This window comes from Leuciscus leuciscus (assembly GCF_965113295.1).
Source record: "Leuciscus leuciscus genome assembly, contig: SUPER_11_unloc_1, whole genome shotgun sequence".
Classification (NCBI taxonomy): domain Eukaryota; kingdom Metazoa; phylum Chordata; class Actinopteri; order Cypriniformes; family Leuciscidae; genus Leuciscus; species Leuciscus leuciscus.
The window spans coordinates 1,450,433-1,471,988 of NW_028118546.1; the positions used below are offsets into that span (position 1 = coordinate 1,450,433).

General features: G+C 36.2%; 1 protein-coding gene and 1 long non-coding RNA gene across 2 annotated transcripts in view; both read right to left on the reverse strand.

Moving 5' to 3' along the window:
* Positions 1-21,556, reverse strand: part of LOC309510013 (uncharacterized protein) — a gene marked incomplete at its 3' end in the record, with an annotated part of 1,894,646 nt that overhangs the window by 1,277,336 nt on the left and 595,754 nt on the right. The gene's annotated exons all lie outside the window — the stretch shown is intronic.
* The window catches only part of LOC309510064, a 40,068-nt gene continuing 19,210 nt past the window's right edge, over positions 699-21,556 (reverse strand). Inside the window, exon 3 of the long non-coding RNA XR_014210184.1 lies at positions 699-1,119. This is a non-coding gene — a long non-coding RNA (uncharacterized lncRNA). The remainder of the gene's footprint in view (positions 1,120-21,556) is intronic.

Here is a 21,556-nt window from a genome sequence, read left to right on the forward strand (position 1 = left end):
TACCCTTGCTGGATCTAGTGCGAGTTCAACCGTGATGGAGGAAGGACAAGTTTGTTTTGATTCGCAAGATTCTGGCATACATCATATTGTATTTTTCTCTAATATTTGTCGTGATTATGATTAAATATTTATCGTTTCTGTGACAAACGCGTAAACACCCAATAAGAACATTGCTCACACTCTGTGTGTGTGTGTGTGTGTGTGTGTGTGTGTGTGTGTGTTTCTAAAAACGGTTGAAACGTATCTATGTAGCCTATTATTATTTTATCTTTATAACGGTTTCGTTGTTTTCCTCATTTTTAATTTAAAAGTTTTAAAGCTGCTTTGGACAAAAGCGTCTGCTATGATTATGTAAATTACTAGACTTAAAAGGCAATGTGAAAGCTTAGATAGTGCACCCCTATTTATTTTTTGTCCACCGCATTTACGTGTGTGTTATTTGTGAATTAATCTAAATCATCTGATTAATTTATGAAATAAAAAATAATAAGACTAGGTACCTAATCTGCCCTTTTTGTAGAAGTAAAAGCATACTCCAACAGGCCAGTTGTAATTATTATTATTTTTAATTATATGTAGTTATTTATAAGTTATTAATTATATGTAGTTATTTTTAAATTAATTAAACTAAAGAAATAAGAAATGAAAATTTCTCAAATAAAAATGTATATTTACTGTACCAAACACCACTTTCAATACACAATAGTCACCATACTTTATTAAACAACACTTTATTGGAGGACAAAGCATAAAGTTGATAAAGTAGCATAAAGAAAAATGAGATTCAAGATAAATAAAAATGTGTCTTCAAAAATACGTTAACATCATATGAATCCATTCACAGCTGCTGAAGCCACAAAACGAGTGCCAGAGAATCATATTCAGTCACCTACAGAAAACAGATTTGATATTGTGTTGGAAAATAATGATTCATTATCACAGCTAAACTGGTTTCTTGCTCTTCCCTGTACGTCTCTATCATGTTCGTGTTCTTCTACCTCGTCTAAACAGTTTGTTCAGTTGAAGAACAGAAGATGTGATCACTGATGTGGTGTAGCTTTTTCTCAACCAGAGGAAGAAGTCTCAACATCCCATTGTCAGGCGTTCTCCAGTGCTGGTCTGAAAGTAAAACAAAAAACACAAACCATTCAAATGAAGTTGTTTAATGGACAGTCGGGTCAGCTTATGTTCTGCGTTATTTAAAGCAGTGATGGTTTACTCTGGCCCTCAGCGTCCACTGTCCTGCAGATTTAGCTCCAACCTCAAACCCTCCTGCCTATTGTCTATAAGTAAACCTGAAGACTTTGGTTCAAATTTTCAGATGTGCTCGATTAGGGTTGGAGGTTAACTCTTAATTAACCTCAAAAAGTAGAATGCAAAGGGCCAGAGTTGCCTGTTCCTTACATAAATTTACAAAGCAGCAGTCAGTACATTATATAATATACACATTGAAGTGTTATATATACACATTTAGCTCCTAAACTCTGGAATGGCCTTCCTGATATTGTTCGAGGCTCAGATTCGCTGTCCCAGTTTAAAACTAGATTAAAGACGCATCTCTTTAGCCAAGCATTCACATAATACTTACCTTTTATACTACAGTTGAATCAGATTGAATGCATTAATATTAGGAACAGCAGCTACGCTAATTATTTCCCATCTGCTTTTCTGTTGTTATCTCGGGACGCTAGTCCCGAGGTAAATAGAGTACGTCAGCTCCAGTTTGTATCCAGCCTCTCATGGAAACTTCAGATGCCCCAACACCCATGCAGAGACGACTCGAAGCCCGTGAGGAGACGACTCCACGCCCGTGAGGAGACGACTCGACGCAGGCGATATGTTATGCCCTAAATTAATGCATGATTAACTAACTGTATTTTTCTATGTACCTTTTTTTGAAATGCACTTTCTGTAAAGCTGCTTTGAGACAATATGTATTGTGAAAAGCGCTATACAAATAAATTTGAATTGAATTGAATTGAATGGAATTGAATTGAATTGAATATAGTATTGCAGCACATAATATAAGCGAAGTACTGAACAAAAACAGTTATATCAACAGCAACCTATTTTAAAAGATTTTTAAGAAAGGCATGGTCTCTTTTGAGCCTTTGCCAGTGATGCTTGATTTCTTTCCAGACAACATACTCTTCTGTGAATTGTTTCAAGAGCTTCACTTGGTCAAAAACCAAGTGATAACCAGTACAATGTAAAATTGTCAACATCACAGTAAATTGACCGGTGTTGATTTTCCAGTGTTACAATAAAGTGTTAAAATAAAGTGTTGAATCAACACTAAACAGATTGGGTTTAACACCAGAAGTGTCCGTTTTAAATAAGAGTTGGTGTCATTTTGCGTTGTTGCAAACATAACTCTCTTTTAGAGTTAACCAAGCCACACCTCCGTTTACGTGCAACCGTCGTTTTGACTGAACCAGAGTCCAGACCACATGCGAACGCCATTTTACTTGTGGAAGAGTCAAGCGTGGGGTAAGTCTAATACTTTAACTTGATAGTAATACAGATAAATCAGACTGTAAATTGATTTCAATGTATACAGTTTATTAGTTTAATCTATTATTCGATCACAAATCACTGTAATAATGAATAATTAACATTAGACAGCCAACGAGCTCTGACGTCTGATTTCTGTATTTTGATTTTTGCCAATGTCATGCCACTTTATAAATTATGTAAAGGTAGTAAAGCCTCGATTAAGCTTAGTTTTCTCTATCATCACGTCTCACGCACTGTAATTGTTTTTATGCACGTTCACAGGCATTTTCTTTCTGAGCACACTCGACAAAGCCTAAAGTTTTGCGCGCGCGAAGCACAGGCCGTTTTACAAGGTTAACTGTTGAATTTCTAGAGTGTTCTACCAGTAACGTTAAATTGGCCTATCAGGAAGATCACTGGACTAAAACTAATTGTTATGATTTTAATTTGAATATTCTTTCGTTGACCGTGGTTCTGTGATAGTCGTGGTTCTGAACTGTGGTAACGTTAAGTTTATCATGTTGTGAAATGATTGATCTGCGTGGTATTATTTTCTGCCAAATATGGGTGTCAAACGCAATTAATTAAAAATTTTGTAGTGAATTAAAGCTCTCAGTTGCCTTTTAAGGAACGAAATCCAGTAATATTTGTTAGTGTTCGCTCTAACACTGTGTGGAACACTCGTCGTGAAATATAGGTAACGTTAGAAATAAGGCACAGCTCTTCACTCATCTCCCTAGGGCTGAAAAATGTAGTCGACATTATCGATAAACGTCAAAACAGATATTGTCGACAGATATTTTCAACTAATAACGCCTGCAATAACGCGGTTTAACCATTGGGACGCTGTAGTGCAAGGCTGTATTGCAGCTGATGCAATAGAAGATGGCGGTTGAAGCTTTTAATGGTGCTGCTTTATTTAATATAGATTTGTGAGGCCAAGATGGCGGCGGTGTAGGTGGTAGTGTTTCTTTGCTCTTCAGGGAAATAAAGGTGAAGTGGTGATATAACCTATTAATCGGACTGGTGATAACGTGAAAAAAATACGTGAAAACGTTATATGATTCTGATTTGACATCTTTATGCATGGGAAAAAGAGGCAAGAAGAAAGTTAAACAAGTTTGGCTTGACACCATGTCTTCCGACGCATCTGGCTCAACTGATCAATTTGAGAATTCAGCATCAGCCTCGAGTAGTGCTGGATTTAAACTTAAGAAAGATACCGAATCACAGTGGTTTGACACATGTCCAAATTTCGACAATGAGGTTGTCACATCCCTCTCGGATACTCCTCAGAGGCCAGCTGCTAAAAAAACGAAACGCGCAGAATCTAACGTTAGTGGAAACGGGAATGAGAATGTCTTGGCGGCTATTCGTGAGCTTGATTCTAAATTAGACAAAACGTTCCAGAAGATTTCGGCGATTGAAACTACCACCGAGGCAACTTCCAAACAAGTCAAAAGTCTAACAGCGACGGTACAACAGCTTATTTTGGATGTTGGCGTGCATAAAGAGGCTCTCGATCATATGGAATCTGAGGTCCACGCTCTGAGAAAGGAAAACAAATCACTGAAAGCAAGTGTACAGGAGTGTAGACGTTACAGTTGGCGATGGTTTCTAAAGTTGCACGGCGTTGCGGAAAAAGACAATGAGGATGTCCGAAGTGTGGTCCTCAACATCTTAGGGAAGATTGCTCCTGGAGTCGGAGACGGGCTACAGGACAGTGTCGATGTCGTTCATCGTCTGGGTCCGAAGCGGACGGATGGAAAGACCAGATCGATCATAATTCTCTTCTCACAGCGCCGCATTCGTGACATCATTTGGAGTGCTGCTAAAGGTTGCAAGTTTCTAACTGACAATAAACTGCGTCTCTCGGAGCCGCTGTCTCCTGAAGATAGAGCAGCGCGGGATAAGCTGTGGCCTCTTGTGAAGAAGGCAAGGGAGGAGGGCAAGAAGGCAACCTTTCGCAACTCATTTGCTTTGATTGATGGGAAACAAATCTTCTATGCTGATGTCGTGTAAGCCAAGCTGCTGCTTGTTACTTTTCTCATGCAAAAATCGAAAAGATGAAACTTGACGACTAACAATATAAACTGTGCAAAAACTTTTAAGTTGTGCACAAATAGGAACTATTTTTGTTCTTCTTTAATTATTGTTACCTTTACTATTAATCTCCTTATTTGTTTATCACCTCGATAACATGTGCTTTGGTCATTATCCACCTCTCCCTTTACATTCTGGTAGCTAGTCTAAAGAAAGTAACTTTTTTGTTGTTTTTTCTCATTTTGTTTAGGGGTTCTTGTTATGGAGTATTCGTTTAACTCCTTGTCGGTTGTAACTTTAAATGTTAGAGGTTTGCGGGACAATCTGAAAAGAAAAGCAATTTTTTTGTTTTGTAAAAGAAGTGCAGCTGATCTTATCTTTCTTCAAGAAATTCATTATGGGGAAACAGATGTTACATTTTGGAGAACGTAATGGGGAAGCTCAATTTTCTTTAGCCATGGCAGCAGCCACTCGGCTGGGACTGCTATAATGTTACATAGATTTAAAGGGACTGTATTAGAAACGGTATGTTCTGATGAAGGCAGATGGGTTTGTGCTGTAATTAAACAAGATAACGCCACCTTTATAGCTTGTTGTGTATATGGACACAACTCTCGTGCATCCAATAGAGTAATGTTCTCTCATCTAGTGGACAAGCTTAAAAAGTTACACAAAAAATATAATAATGTTTATTTTATTTTGGGGGGAGATTTTAATGAATGTATGGACGATCACCTGGATAGATACACCCCTAGACTTGATAGCAGGATGAATAATGATCTAATTTTTTCCCTGTGCTCCGAACTCTCTCTTACTGATGCATGGCGGTTCTTTAATCCTTCTACAAAAGATTTGACCTGGTCCAATAGAAGTTTATCTCTTAGATCTAGGATTGACTTTTTTCTAATTTCATCTTCTATCCTTAAATATGTAAAAGATGTTTCTCATGTCACTGCTCCCTTATCAGATCATAAATTAGTTGCAATAAAATTGAGTGACATCAATGATAACCCGAGAATGAGGGGCTATTGGAAACTTAATAATACCTTGTTACAAGACAAACAATTTAATAATAGTATCATCAATCTTACCAAAGAATTATTTACCGGATCAACCAGAGATTATAAAAAAAACTGGGAGTTCTTTAAATATAAAGCTAGATATATTGCAGTTAAAAGAAGTAAGGAACTTAAAAATATTAAACATAAAACCGATTCAGAGTTGGTTAATAGACTTAATGTTTTACTAGCTAAAGATAAGATTACAGAAGAAGAAGATATGGAAATAAAAAAAATTAAATCTGGAATTCGACAGAGCTTATTTAGAGATGGCCAAAGGTGCATATATTAGATCTCGAGCGAAATGGCTTGAGGAGGGGGAGAAGAATTCTAACTATTTTTTTGCCCTGGAAAAAAGAAACGGTCAGAGGAAAGCTCTTTCAGCGCTTAACATCGATGGAGTTACCTCTAAAGACCCTAAAGAAATATCAGAATTTGTTAGCAAATTTTACAGCAATCTTTATACATCTGAATTTAACTATGACAGCTGTGAGAAATTTATTAATACAATTAAACACCGTATACCAATTATTGATCGTGAGTTTAGTCGAATTTGTGACGCTGATTTGTCAATAGAGGAAATTAATCAAGCTCTGCACTCAATGAAAATAGGTAAATCCCCTGGTATTGACGGGCTTTCAGTAGAATTCTATCTTCACTTTTGGGAGTTTATTAAATTGCCTTTATTTCATATGTATAAGGAATGCATCAGTCAGGGAGAGATGACCTCTACAATGAAACAGGGAGTTATGTGTGCACGCATGCGCGGAGTTGAGTAGACGGTGAGGACACTGAGCTCTGACAATTAGTCTAAATATCGTGCAGTGTGGTGCTTAACTTACGGCAAGAGTGACCAAAATATAAGTTTGCCACCAATAAAGACTCTATGCTGTGTTATGTCTCCTAAGAAGTCTAAAGTACAGCCGAAACAAGGTGAAGAAGCGTCTCAGCAAGTGGGAGCAAGTAACATGGCGGGTGAGGAGTGTAACGTGCTGGAGCTTCCAGCCCTCATACGTAATATAATGCGAGAGGAGTTGAACGTGGTGGTGGATAAACTAAATAACCTCGCGAAAGACATATCTTTCTGCACACAAAGGCTTGGTGAAGTTGATGTGACAATGTCGAACTTTGATTCACGTGTGACAAAGCTGGAGACTGTGTGATGGACTTATTAAGGCCAACGAGGAGTTGAAAGGTAAAGCCGAGCGACTTGGAAATGTACAGTCGCAAATACAATGTGCGTGTATTTGGCCTGACGAATGAGATCGAAAAAGGGAATCCGACCACATGTCTGCTTTGTTTGAGGATTTATTTCAAGATAAACTACGGGGGGAGCCACAGGTGGAGATGGCCCGCAGGGTTGGACCGGTTGGGAAAGGTGCAGCTCGAGTGATGATTGTACGTCTTCACAAACTCACAACGAGAGAAGAGATCATAAAAATCGCCAAGAAAGAGGGAGTGCTACAAGTACGAGGGATGAAGTTAAGGATTTTTCCAGATCTCACTACAGAAATGGCAAAAAAACGTACAGGATTTCATGAAATAAGGAGTAAATTGAAGGACGCAGGGGTGAGACATGGCATAATTCATCCAGCGACGCTGATAATAACATTTAAAGGAGAGACTAAGAAGTTCACAGAACGCAGTGCAGCAGAAGTGTATGTAAAGACCATAATCGATACTGGATTGAATGTTAGGGATTAGATCGGATAAACTATAAGGTCATATGATAACAGATAAAATGGACTATAAGTTAAACACTGAATTTAAGAGTGATTTTTCTGTTAAGCTAATTATGATGTGGGCAAGGTAAATAGAAAATGAATTTCAAATTTTGGTTAAGCTTGATTTTAAAAGTTTTTGTTCTTGAATTTAAGACCACATTGCTAAGATTTAGTTTAGGAAAATGAATAATTTGTCATGAGCAAGCGTTGCTCTACTGATGTATTTTGTTTATTTCATTACAATGCAGAAGATATTTGTGTGTGTGTGTGTGTGTATGTGTGTGATGTGTGAGTGGTTGGATGTTATATTTGCATTAATGAGAGCTCAATGTAATACTACAGGCATGAGTATTGATGGACAAACATGTGTTAGATGGTTGAAAAATATTTTTGGGTACAAAAAGGGATGTTTGAAATAGCTCATTTGAATATCTGTAGTTTAAGGAATAAAATAAATGATATCTCAGAAATATTACAGAATTATAATTTCGACATATTAGCCATTTCAGAAACACATTTAGACTCAACTATTAATAGTACTGTATTGAATATAGATGGCTATAATTTATATAGGCAGGACAGAAATTTGTATGGAGGAGGAGTAGCTTGTTATGTTAAAAATAATATTCCAGTCAAAGTTAGAGGAGATCTTAATATACCAGGAGTTGAAGTAATATGGGTACAGCTACAATTACCTTATGTAAAGCCTATTCTTATCGGATGCTGTTATAGACCACCAAATGCTACTGTAATGTATTTGGATCAAATATGTGAATTGTTGGATAAAGCATGTGAAATGGGAGATGAAATCTATTTCTTAGGAGATTTTAATATAGATTGGAAGTCTATGAATTGTACATCAAAGGGTAAATTACTTTCTTTAGCTAATACTTGTAATCTGTCTCAAATAGTTAAGGATTATACACGAGTAAATTTGAAAGCCGATGGCACATATTCAGCAACTCTTATTGATTTAATTTTTACAAATGTAAAAGATTTATGTTCGGAGGCAGTCTCTATTCCGGTCGGTTGTAGTGACCATAATTTAATAGCTGTGAAAAGAATTACAAAAGTATCTAAATCCGGTCAAAATTTTATTCATAAAAGGACATATAAAAAGTTTAAAGAGAATGATTTCGTAGAAGAAATGAGGAGTGTAGATTGGTTGGAGGTTACACAGCAGCAGAATCCTACTAGAGCTGTGGCCATTTTTGATAACTTGATAACCAGAGTAATAGACAAACACGCTCCTTTAAGGAAACAAACTGTAAGAAATGTTTCAACTCCATGGCTGGATCAAGAGCTCAAAGAATATATGAGGCACAGGAATCAAGCTAAAGCAGAAGCTATTAAACAGAATGACGTGGTTCAGTGGAATTAGTATCGTAAATTTAGAAATCAGGTGACTAAAATGAACAAACGTAAAAAACAAATATATTATCAAAATAAATTAAGAGATGCTGGAATGGACAGTGCAAAGGTATGGAAAACACTTAATGAATTACTGGGAAGGAAAACAAAATGTAATACAACATCATTAGAGGCTGATGGGATTTGTCTTACTAGACCAAAATAGATTGCTAATTATTTGAGCCATTTTTTTAAGCATAAAATACAAAAAATTTGACAAGCCATGGATTTGGGACAAGATGAAAATATCTCATATGATCTAATATCAAATAGGATAATGAAAACAAAAGATTGCACATTTAAATTTAACACTGTAACAGAGGACAATGTGAAGAAAATATTACAAGCAAGTAAAGATAAACCCTGTGGAATAGATCACTTAGATGTTAAATTGTTGAAGATGGTGGTAGATGTCATTGCTTTGCCCATTTCTCATATTATTAATCTGAGTTTAACAGCAGGTGTTTTTCCCTCACAATGGAAAAAAGCTAAAATTTTACCTTTAATAAAAAATAATAAAGAACAGTTTTCAGGTCAGAGTAGCAGACCAATAAGTTTATTACCGGCAGTAAGCAAAGTGATGGAAAAAGTTGTGTATGATCAAATACAAGAGTATTTGGAAGTAAATGGGTTAAACACAATGTATCAGCATGCTTATAAAATGGGTCATTCCACAACAACAGCACTCACTCAGTTAACTGACTATTGGCTACAGGAAATTGATAATAAGAATTTAGTGGGCACAGTATTTTTAGATCTAAGCGCAGCCTTTGATGTTCTAGACCATAATATTTTATTAAAAAAGTTAGTTTGTTATGGATTTGAACCAACTGCTGTTAGATGGATTGAAAGCTATCTTAGAAAACGTGAGTACACAGTTTACTTTAATGGTAGCTACTCTGAGGTGGAAGAAATGAGTTGTGGGGTGCCCCAAGGCAGTTGTTTAGGACCCCTTTTATTTTCTGTTTTCACAAATGATTTTCCACTTGTAATTAAACATGCAACCATGGCAATGTATGCAGATGACACAACATTGTGTCAATCAGCAAGAGATATAGATCAACTGAATATTATGTTAAATATGGAGTTAGACTTGGTTATACAATGGATTACTGACAATAAATTACTTATTAATGCAGGTAAAACAAAATGTATGATACTTGGGTCAAAATATTTTCTTAAGCCATCATTAACATTGCACTTAGATATAGGAGGAAATGTGATTCAGCAAGTAGAAGAAATTCATCTATTGGGTGTAATTGTGGATAGCTCACTGTCTTGGAATAGCCAAATAAATAAAATATTGCAAAGAATGGGTCGTAGTATGGGAATGATTAGATACTGTAAGAAATGTATTCCCAAATGGCTGACTAAACGATTAGCCCAATCTTTAGTATTAGCTCATTTAGACTACGCGTCAGTTGTTTGGTCAAATACCAATGAAAATAATTTATACAAATTGCAAGTCGCACAGAATAAAGTGGCACGTATCGTTTTGGGTTGTCCATATACAACTAATATAATCACAATGCATAATAATTTGGCATGGTTAACTGTAAAATATAGATTAAAATATTTTCTTTTATCATTTATTTATAATATCATTGAAACAAAAATTCCTGAAATAATTTACAGAAAATTGAAATTTTTTGCTGATCAACATAATTACTGCACAAGACAAACCACTGGAATGCAATTTGTTTTGCCTCAAGTAAGAACTAATCAGTTTCAGAAAGCAGTTTTTTTATCGGGCCATGGTTGCATGGAATGGATTACCAGGATTTTTGTTGTTGGAAAATAATAGAAATTGTTTTAAAAAGAAATTAAAATTGTTTCTGTTCACACAAGAGTCATGATGTTGGAAGAGTATGGTAATATGGAAAGATGTTTTATAGTTAGTATTGGAGAGCTATTTATGGATTATATGTTCAAATGTATAGCATTTTTTTTGTTTTTTGTTTGTTTATTTATTTAATTGCATTGGGCTATTGTAGATGATGTCCAGTTTGTGGATGGGTGTGTGAGTGGGTGTGTGAGTGGGTGTGTGTGTGTGTGTGTGTGTGTGTGTGTGTGTGTGTGTGTGTGTGTGTGTGTGTGTGTGTGTGTGTGTGTGTGTGTGTGTGTGTGTGTGTGTGTGTGTGTGTGTGTGTGTGTGTGTGTGTGTGTGTGAGTGTGAGTGTGAGTGTGAATAATGTACAAAATGATGAATTATGTAAATGTGTGATGTAATGAAGAGGAGACCCCAGGAAGAATAGCAACTGATATTTCAGGCGCTAATGGGGATCTTAATAAATTAAATGAAATGAAATGAAATCCCTTATACCCAAGTCAAGCAAGGACCCTTTATTAATTGACAATTGGCGGCCTATTACTCTTTTAACATTAGATTATAAAATGTTAGCCTCCGTTTATGCTAAAAGATTACGTACTGGTCTAAATAACATTATTTCAGAATCTCAGTCGGGCTTCATGAAAGGCCGTCACATATCTAATAATATAAGGTTAGTATTAGATATGCTAGATTACTCTAATTTAATTCACTCAGACGGTCTCATACTTTTTCTTGATTTTCAAAAAGCTTTTGATTCCTTAGAACACAAATTTCTTTTTCGCACTCTAGAGTTATTTGGATTCGGTAAATCATTTATTGATACTGTAACCATGTTTTATAGAGATATTAACAGCTCAGTGATCGTTAACTTTGATACATCCAAAAGGTTTGACATCCATCGTGGAGTCAGACAGGGCTGTCCAATCTCCCCGTTTTTATTTCTTTTAGCCACTGAACTACTTTGTCTAAGGATTAACCAAAATGAAAGTTTGACAGGAATCTCTATATTTGATCGGGAGTTTAAAATTGCACAGTTAGCGGACGACACCACACTATTCTTGGAGGATAAAAAACAGTTACCTAATGCTCTGGAATTGGTGGAACAATTTTCTTGTGCTTCGGGTCTAAAACTTAATATTTCGAAATTATCTCAATTCATGATATAGATGAGACATCATTGGAGGGGATCCCTGTTAAAAACTGTGTAAAATATCTAGGTATCCATATCACTAAAAATCCAGTTACCAGACATCTTTTAAACTTTTCTGATAAAATGACAAACTAAAAACGTCTTTAACATCTGGCTTCAGAGAGATCTTTCATTATACGGTAGAGTCCTTTTCTCTAAGGTGGAAGGGCTCTCTCGCTTTGTATACCCTGCTCTTTCTTTGTTTATCAATGATAAAGCTATAAGGGAAATTAACTAAATATTTTTGGATTTTATTTGGAAAAATAGGCCTCACAAATTGAAAAAAGAAGTACTCTCTAATTCCAGAGGTGAAGGTGGCCTTGACTTTTTAGATTTTGCTGATACTATAAACACCTTTAAAGTAAACTGGCTGAAAAGATGCCTTGTGAATCCAGTGTCGTTATGGTTTTTCATTCCTAATAATATCTTCAACAAACTCGGTGGCCTGTCTTTCCTATTAAAGTGTAACTTTTTACCTAGCAAGTTACCCATCTCATTATCTAACTTTCATCAGCAATGCCTTCTCTCGTGGAAATTGTGTTTTGTCCATTGCTTTTCCCCCCACAAAGTTCTCCTTTGGAATAACGCGGATATAACCGTTAGAAATAAATCTCTCTTTTTCCCTAGATGGTTTAACAATAATTTTAATTGCATTCTATCTGTCTTTGATGATTCTGGTCATATTCTAACTTACAAGCAATTTTTGAAATCACCATAACTTTCCAGTTCCACCAAAGGAATATAATACCTTGATAAAAGCTATCCCAGCAGGCTTAATTCAGCTAATTAAAAATCACCTTAACTTCAGTAAAGGTAATAGTGTTTATCCGGCTTTACGCTTGGGCGAGATAGATTTTTTAGATCGAAAATGCAACAACAGACATATTCGCTCAATTTTTCAAATGAAGAGAAAGGTTACTCCCAAGGGGTAAATTCTATTGGGGATCCCTTGTAACAAATGTAATTTGGAGAAAGGCCTGGCTTTTGCCTAGTAAATTTTGTGTATCCAACAAAGTTAAGGAAATTCATTATAAAATCCTTCATAAAATCTATCCTGTTAACTCTTCCATTTCTAAATATTCTGATATTGATGAGACTTGCTCTTTTTGTGGTTTTGTTGAGGAAACTGTCCCCCATTTATTTTGTGAGTGTAATGTAACCAATCGATTTTGGGCTAATTTAAGTGCTTTTGTTTTTGGCCCTACAAATGTGACCCACACCTTCATTCTTAAAGAGATTATCTTTTATTATGAAAACCCAAAGCGGATGTCCCTTGAACATGTTGTTAATTTCCTTATCTTATATGCAAAATTCTTCATCCACAAGCAAAAATGGTTTAAGTCTCCTTTGAGCTTCCCTCTTTTTCTTGCTGACCTTAATTATTTTATTTCTTCCCTTAGACTTATAAATAACAAAAAAAGTGCAACATTTTTGATGCATTATGATGATTTATTAAAAGATATGACTTAACCTTGTTGTTATGCTTTTCTTTTCTTTTTTTGTATGTATAATTACATAATGTGCTTCATGCAAATCCAGGATATGTATTTTTTTTTCTCCTCGTTTCATTGTTTGTTCATTGTAAGAGATACAACCTTGCTTCACTTCCCTGAGCTTGTAATTATGTGCAAGTTCTGCAATAAAAAAGAAAAAAAAGAGTCGACGGACAGAAAAAAAAAATAAAAAAAATAAAAAATAAATATAGATTTGTTCACATGCAGCTGATTTATTTTTGTTTATTTGTACATTTTACTCATATTTAATGGAGCAAAGTCAGACGTGGACAGTAGTCAATCGATATATTGATCTCGTAATGTGCGTTTACATGGAGAAAATGAAAATGGCATCTTTGATGTTTTGATATTTTGAAATGTAATTTATTTTATCACTTAAAAAAAGAAAATGGTTTCATATTGAATCAAATTTTATTTATAGCAAGTTAGCAACCCAGTAAGATGTTTATTCCTCTCCCACAGGAGTTCAGAGGTAAAATCACTATGATAGTCAAAGCACAATTTAGACATCAGAAGAAGTTCATAAAAATCCCAGAGGCTTGCTTTGATATATTTATAGCAGAATGTAAGTAATGAAGTCGTTATTAATAATTAGGTGTATATATTCATTACCGGTCAAAAGTTTTAGATCGGTACGATTTTTTATGTTTTTAAAAGAAGTCTCTTCTGCTCACCAAGGCTGCATTTATTTGATAAAAAAATAAATAAAAAACATTAATATTGTGAAATTATATGACAATGTAAAATTATTGTTTTCTATGTAATATATAGTAAAGTGTAATTCATTCCTGTGATCAAAGCTGAATTTTCAGCATCATTACTCCAGTCTTCAGTGTCTGATCCTTCAGAAATCATTTTAATATGATGATTTGATGCTCAAACATTCATTACCTATTATTTTCAATGTTGAAAACAGTTGTGTACAATTTTTTTCTCAGAATTATTTGATGAATAGAAAGTTCAAAAGAACAGTATTTATTTAAAATAGAATATTTTCTAATATTATAAATGTCTTTACTGTAACGTTTGAACCAGTGCTTGAAGTGGGGGGGGAAAGGTGCCGGTACTCTCTTGCATTGGCAAGTAATCATGACATTTGAGATTTCTACAGTGAAAAACAAAACTTGGAGATATTGCTGGTACAACAACAATTTATTGATATTTATTAACAACATAAATGTATTTAAACAAGTCGTGTATGTGTGTGTGTGCGTGCGTGCGTGCGTGCGTGCGTGCGTGCGTGTGTGTGTGTGTGTATAAAAACGGAACTCCAAGTCTGCAAGTCCAAAAATACATTTATGGTGAGATTACTACATTTTATTTAATTAAATGCATTTATAGTGAGATTATTATATTTTCATGTCATATTCTGTGTTAATTTTGACCACGAACCATGCGCTGTCACTTTAATTAAGCGCGTGCAGCACAGCAGAAATAGACTCGGTGCAGAAACAATCGTTGCACTGCTGTATACGCACCGCTCCTGGAACGCATTGCCGGACCGCATCCGCATGCAGTGTGAAAGCTCTAACCTGTTAATATGGGTGCGGGAAAAAAATACGCACTGCAAACGGAGTATATGTGAAATGGGCGTGACACTGACGCTTTTTCTGTCAGTGGTAGAGTACCGGCTACATGCGAGAAGTAGCGGTACGCAAGAAAAAGTGCAGGTACGCTTTGGAGTAAAATGCAGAAGTGCCGGTACTGCGTACCGGTGAGTACCGCCCCACTTCGAGCACTGGTTTGAACAATTTAACTCACCCTTGATGAATAAAATTATTGATTTATGTTATTTATTTTCCCCCAAAAAATAAAATTTAAATTATTACTGACCCCAAACTTTTGAACGGGTAGTGTTTAATGTTACAAAAGCTTTCCGTTTCAGATAAATGCTGTTCTTTTGAACTTTCTTTTAAAAAAAATCCTGAAATAAAAATGTAAAAAACTGTTTTCAACACTGATACTTACCAGAAATGTTTGGTGTGCATTTAAATCATCATATTAGAATATTTTCTGAAGGATCATGTGACACTGAAGACTGGAGTAATGATGCTAAAAATTCAGCGATCACAGGAATAAATTACACTATTACTGTATATTACACAGAAAATAACTGTTTTAAATTGTAATAATATTTCACAATATTATTAATATTCTTTTGTAATTTTTTAATCAAATAAATGCAGCCTTGATTAGCAAAAGAGACTTAAATAAAAAATAAAAAAACATTAAAAATCTTACCAACCTAAAACTATATATATTGTATATAGTTTTATATATGATATATATTGTATATATGTCATTCAATTAATTTATGACAAAAACCAACCCACTGGTGGTCATTAGATCAGGAAACACATCTTTATCCACCTCTGTGCCAGTGTCATCTGTAACTGTAACTGCAAGAATTTAGGCAATGCTTTATTCACAATTTGACACATAAGGGGATATATATATATATATATATATATATAGCTATCCTTATGTGTCAAATTGTGAATAAAGCATTGCCTAAATTTGATAAAACTTTTGTTGTGGAGTGAAAGAGAAGTTCTCAATTCCGGAAGATCTTGCAGTTACAGTTACAGATGACACTGGCACAGAGGTGGATAAAGATGTGTTTCCTGATCTAATGACCACCAGTGGGTTGGTTTTTGTCATAAATTAATTGAATGACATTGGTGAGTGATAACAGGAGCTATTGAATGATATCAAATCCCAATATCTGAATGAATGCTGGTAGTGTTTAATATGTACAGTATTTTAAATGTTGTAGCTAGTGTTGATGATGTGTGGATAAATGTATTCCAAATATGTCTATTAACCCTAGTTTGAACATTAACAGGACCTTCCACACCTCAATCTTCAGTCAGCTTGGATACAGATACACTGTCTCTAACTTCAAAAAGCAGTGAGGACAGTGACTGGTTTAGTCCAAAACGATTCAGGAAGGATGATAATGAGGCTTCTCAAAGCTTACAGGCCAGAGATGTGAGTCCCAGTAGCCTTACACAGACATTGGGGGATTTACTTATCATAACCTTGAGCTTTACATGCTAAAAGTTTAATTCATATATTTTTTTTATTTTTTTTTTATACACAATAGTAATTTTCCAGTTCAGGACCATCGTTCAGGGCATTTAAATATTCCTGCATTTTCTACTCTCTTATTACATGGCTCTGTGGAACATTTGATTCTGATTGGTCAATTGACCCTATTTACTTCGTTAGCGCACATTACTAGTCTTTTGGTGAACAGTTAATCTGTGCAAATATATATATATATATATTTTATTTTTTATTTTTTTTTGTCATGGTTATTGAGAGATGGAGGGCAGGTGAGCTAAAGTAAAACCCCTTCATATTTAAAATTTTCAAGAACCCACCGCTTCATGTCCTGATCAGCCTGTCGGAGTTTATTCTGCTATAACAACTGGCTGGATGCATTTCATCCCTTACATAATTGGTTAATGTTCCTCTTTATATAGTTGATAAAAGAAATTCTACACACAAGACCAGGTGGAGCAAATGTGCTGAAGGAGTATGAAGATACAGGGACAATTAGCGATGACATGAGAAAACTGATGGTGAACATCTTGGTTGCACACGTGATTGAGACAGAAGGGTAATTATCAAAATGTAATAGTCTTGGGTTATTTAATTTGTTAGTGATTATGTAAGGAATAATTGACGACAGGCCGTTGAATTATTAGAAAAATAATGCACACCCGAGGTGGTAATGCGGTCACGACGCGAAGCGGAGTGGCCGTTACACCTCGGGTGTGCATTATTTTTCTAATAATTCAACGGCCTGAAGTCAATTATTCCGCTTATACTACAGTTACTGTTGGAGAATTTTCTTTGTCTCATCTGTCACACATAAATCCTATTCAAATGCATGATATGAATATTAGGGAAACTAGGCCTAGAATATGGGAGGCCCAAAAGCAGGGGAAACGAAGGCCTAAAATCATGGGAAACAGAGAGAACAGGTCAAAGGGGACAAAATGATGGGAAACACTGAACCTGTCAAAAGTGTTTACGAGGAAGAGGTTGTGTGAGGACAGGACAAAAACTGGGTGAAAGGTAGTCTAAGGACAAGAGTGGAAAAGTACCCGAAAAACCATATATGAAATCATATTTAATAAAGCGCATGCGCCAGTATGGCCACCAATAGAAATTGGACATTAATGCAGGTGTTTCTAATCGTGGCGACGTGACAAGGAGGAGCAAAGAGAAAAAGATAACCATGATAACGCTAATTGGTCACCAAGCGAGGAAATTGGACACCAAGGGATGAGAGAAAAGGTATAAGATCTGAGAGAAAACCATTGTAAAATTAGATGCTTAGCTACCATCTCACTTTGTTGAATTGTTCAATAAAGTTACTTCTGAGACCTGAAACTTCGACTCTGAAAGATTTCTTCTGAGACCTGAACCTGATATTGAAGACCTGAACCAGAGACAGAGAATTGGCCACAACATTACCACACCTCGAAACATTGTTCAGATTATGTATTTCAAGACGTTTGTAAAGTTTTTGTCATTAAAACGCTCTTGTATGTAGGACTAATTTCTTACGCATCTAATCCCATGCCTCCGTTGCTAATTCCAAAACGTCATTTCAGAGTTAGTAACGGAGGTTTGAGCCGCTGATAGCAGACTAATGCTGGGTTAGGGTTAGGGTTAGGTAGAGTTAGTAACGGAGGTTTGAGCCGCTGATAGCAGACTAATGCTGGGTTAGGGTTAGGGTTAGGTAGAGTTAGTAACGGAGGTTTGAGCCGCTGATAGCAGACTAATGCTGGGTTAGGGTTAGGGTTAGGTAGAGTTAGTAACGGAGGTTTGCGACGCTGATAGCAGACTAATGCTGGGTTAGGGTTAGGGTTAGGTAGAGTTAGTAACGGAGGTTTGAGCCGCTGATAGCAGACTAATGCTGGGTTAGGGTTAGGGTTAGGTAGAGTTAGTAACGGAGGTTTGAGCCGCTGATAGCAGACTAATGCTGGGGACACACGACTAGCTGACACATTCTCTGACTGTTTTCATCGACTGCAGCAGATTTTAAACACCGACTTTGAACACAGACTGAACGCGCTGAACACGCGTTTGGGCATGATCAGTCATAAGTATCAAATTACATTCATAACCGGCCTTAAAGTGTGTTCCCGGCTTTATGCAGTTATTAATGCAGTTATTAGAGAGAGATGTTTTCTATTATTGACAGATGACAGTAGACTAGCCAAATAAATGAAACCCAAAGCCCTTTTAACAAGTAGGCCTATCAATAATTATTTATTTGTTAAATTATCTGCAATAAAAATCCATGCTGCAGGACTATCCCATTTATTTAGCCTATATTCAGTTTAATTTTCTATTGATTATAGATAGGACTTTATAGTTTATTTATTCAAATTAAACAACATGTTTCTATTGATTGTGAAGCTAGACATTGAAAATTGCAGATCAAGCGCATGGGGCGAAATGCTTTTTCTTGTTATGAATTGTATCCTATTTTCCGTTATTACAGTTGACTACGCGAAGTGATATGGAACTGTAATGCGGTCGAGACCTGCCTGGAACTACTTTAGCCGTGCGTTTCCCTGAAAATAATGCACACCTTAGAACGTTCGTCAACCAATCAGATTCAAGCATTCAACGGCCCTGTAGTATAAGATAGTATATAAATTGTGAACTATATTAGTTGGGTGCTACAAATTTTAAGTAATAAGCTGTTGATTGTTCTGAAAATAAGAGTAGTTTAGTTATATATTTTTAAACAATTCTCATCATTGTGAAGTAACATTGAGTGTTTCCATTTTTCAGGAGAGTCCCACATCGACTTACCAAACAGAACTATGGTTTGGGAATTATCACCTTGTTTCCCTCACTCAGAGATCCCCAAGGGAGGACTGGATATGTAAGTCATAATGTGAGATTAGAACATTCAGTATTTTTGTGATCATTTAGAAATGTCTTTCTAAGAAGTTGTCATTTTCGATGGAGGGTTACAATTTTGAGTTTTAATTTGTGTCATTTCATAAGGAACATTTTTATGATGGCCAAAAAAACACTGGGTTCTTGTCATGGCGCCTCAAAACAGTACAACGGGGGACAAAACCTTCTGCAAATAAGGATGATCCAAAAACAGAGGAAAAGGGAGGCCCTTTGCTTGACAGACAGCTGTGTCACCGTGAAGATCAGCTAGATAATGACCAAAGTTTAGAGGCTATCTCCTTGATGAATCATACAAGTGACCGTGATGTCATCATGCAGAAGATGAGGACCACGTTTGAATACAGACAGCACCTTATCCATGATCCAGAGAAATCCACCACCATTCTCTCAGTTTTTCCTCGATTCCTGGATACTAAAGGATTGGTATGGATTTTGTCTTTCCTTTTTTTTTGACCAAATTGAAATGCTAGTTTCAGAGAATTGTCAAATAGTCTGCTTTGTTGAAAACACATTTAGCTTGTTAAGAAATGTAATATTTTATGGTAATTTCTTTACATGTTTTCTGCAAACTGCTTCAGATTCTTCAGGACTTCACGCTCCTCTTTGGGTCAGAATCTGCTTCCAGACTTTTTGAAAGGTGGCCAACTGTCTTCAAAGCAAAGGTTATCAGGCTAGCAGAAACCTTGACTTCCACTCCACTGCTGAAAAGATTACTGTCATCTGCCAAAGAGAAAAGGGAGGAACAGGATTCCCCAGGTAGAGTTGTACAGAACTAACTTGCAATGGTTTAAAATCTGCTTAACTTAGTTATTGTAGTGTAGACATTTAACATATGTTTTGTGTTTTTCAGAATGGGACAGTGACCTATCATCCTTCCTTCTACTTCTGTATCTCGTCACCCCAGGCTTCAGGAAGAAGAAAAAACCCACAAGATCAGTATTTCTCAGGCTGTTGATCACGTGGTGGTATTTCAAAAAGTAGGTTATTGGTGACAAAATACAAGGGCTATAAGCGTTATACTTAAATTTGCGCCGTTAATTTCTCCATCTTATAATTCACTATTAGATGAACTGTAAATGGGGGTAAATATAGTAAGTTATCTAAATGTAAATGATCTAAACCAGAGATGTTCACAAGTCTTTAAGCTGAAGTCCGAGTCGAGTCTCAAGTCATTTCATGGCTTACAAAAAAAAAAAAAAAAATGTCATGCTTAAAAATCACCTTTAACAGCTAGTTGGTGCATATACTGTTTTCTTCTGGAGTGTCTCTTGTTCTGTACAATGTTCAATCAAGCTAAAAAGACTAAAATTTATGCTAACTGATAGGGGTGTGACGAGATCTCGTGTTACGAGATCTCGCGAGATTAAAACGCGACGAGATTTCTCGTCGAGGTGAAACTTTAGGCTTGTTTGAGATGCGACTTGCCTCGCCTGAAATGTATGCGAGAGTAGGCGGCTGCAGTGAGAGGAGGAGTGAAAAAAGAGCAGGCAAGCCGGACAGTTCGCTCTTCACGCAGTGGATCTGACACCTGTGAGATCAAAGATGGATATCGCGGGATTCACGGGATTCACGCTCGTGCAGAGTGTTGCTAATAAACTGGATGGAATTTAAGTTCTGTTGCTTTTATATGAAAATAAATATAATGAACAAGACACCCATAAGTAGCCTACTTATTTAATTCCATTCCAAATACATGTTTATCAATCTTTTTTTTCTTTAATACAGACATGTGTTTTTATTTTATTTTTTTATTATAAAAATTACATTGCATAACCCATAGAGATCGCACTGTCAGATAGTTTGGGAATATTCACACATAACGTATACACATAAAACATGATATCAGAGTTTTAAAATCAAACATTTTAAAAGAGAACAATACATCACGGTTGTTTAAACCAATGATCATTAAGCTGTGTCGTCAGTAAGTCGTTTCCCATCATGCTTTTGATCAGCGCAGTCAGTGGAGAGCAACTGCGCTCGACTGCAGAATCCGACACGTGCGGCTTGCGCTCGCGAGAGTTTTTTGACATACGTCAGCATGACATCAGAGCAAGGCGGACCGCACTCGGACACATTTCTAACCGGCATGCATCTCGCGCTGATCACCGGTGATCGATTCTGCGCAGATTTTGCTCATCTCAAACAAGCCTATTGTCTCGTGAGTTGTTGTGATGTCAGTGATGGAGCGTGAGGGTGAAATTAGTATTGAAGATGCCCCTGCCACTTTTAAATCATTTGTGTGCTGGGCCAATCACACACACACTCCGCGTACACACACACACACTCACTGTCCCTCGCTCACTCACTCACTCACTCGCGCACACACACACACGCTC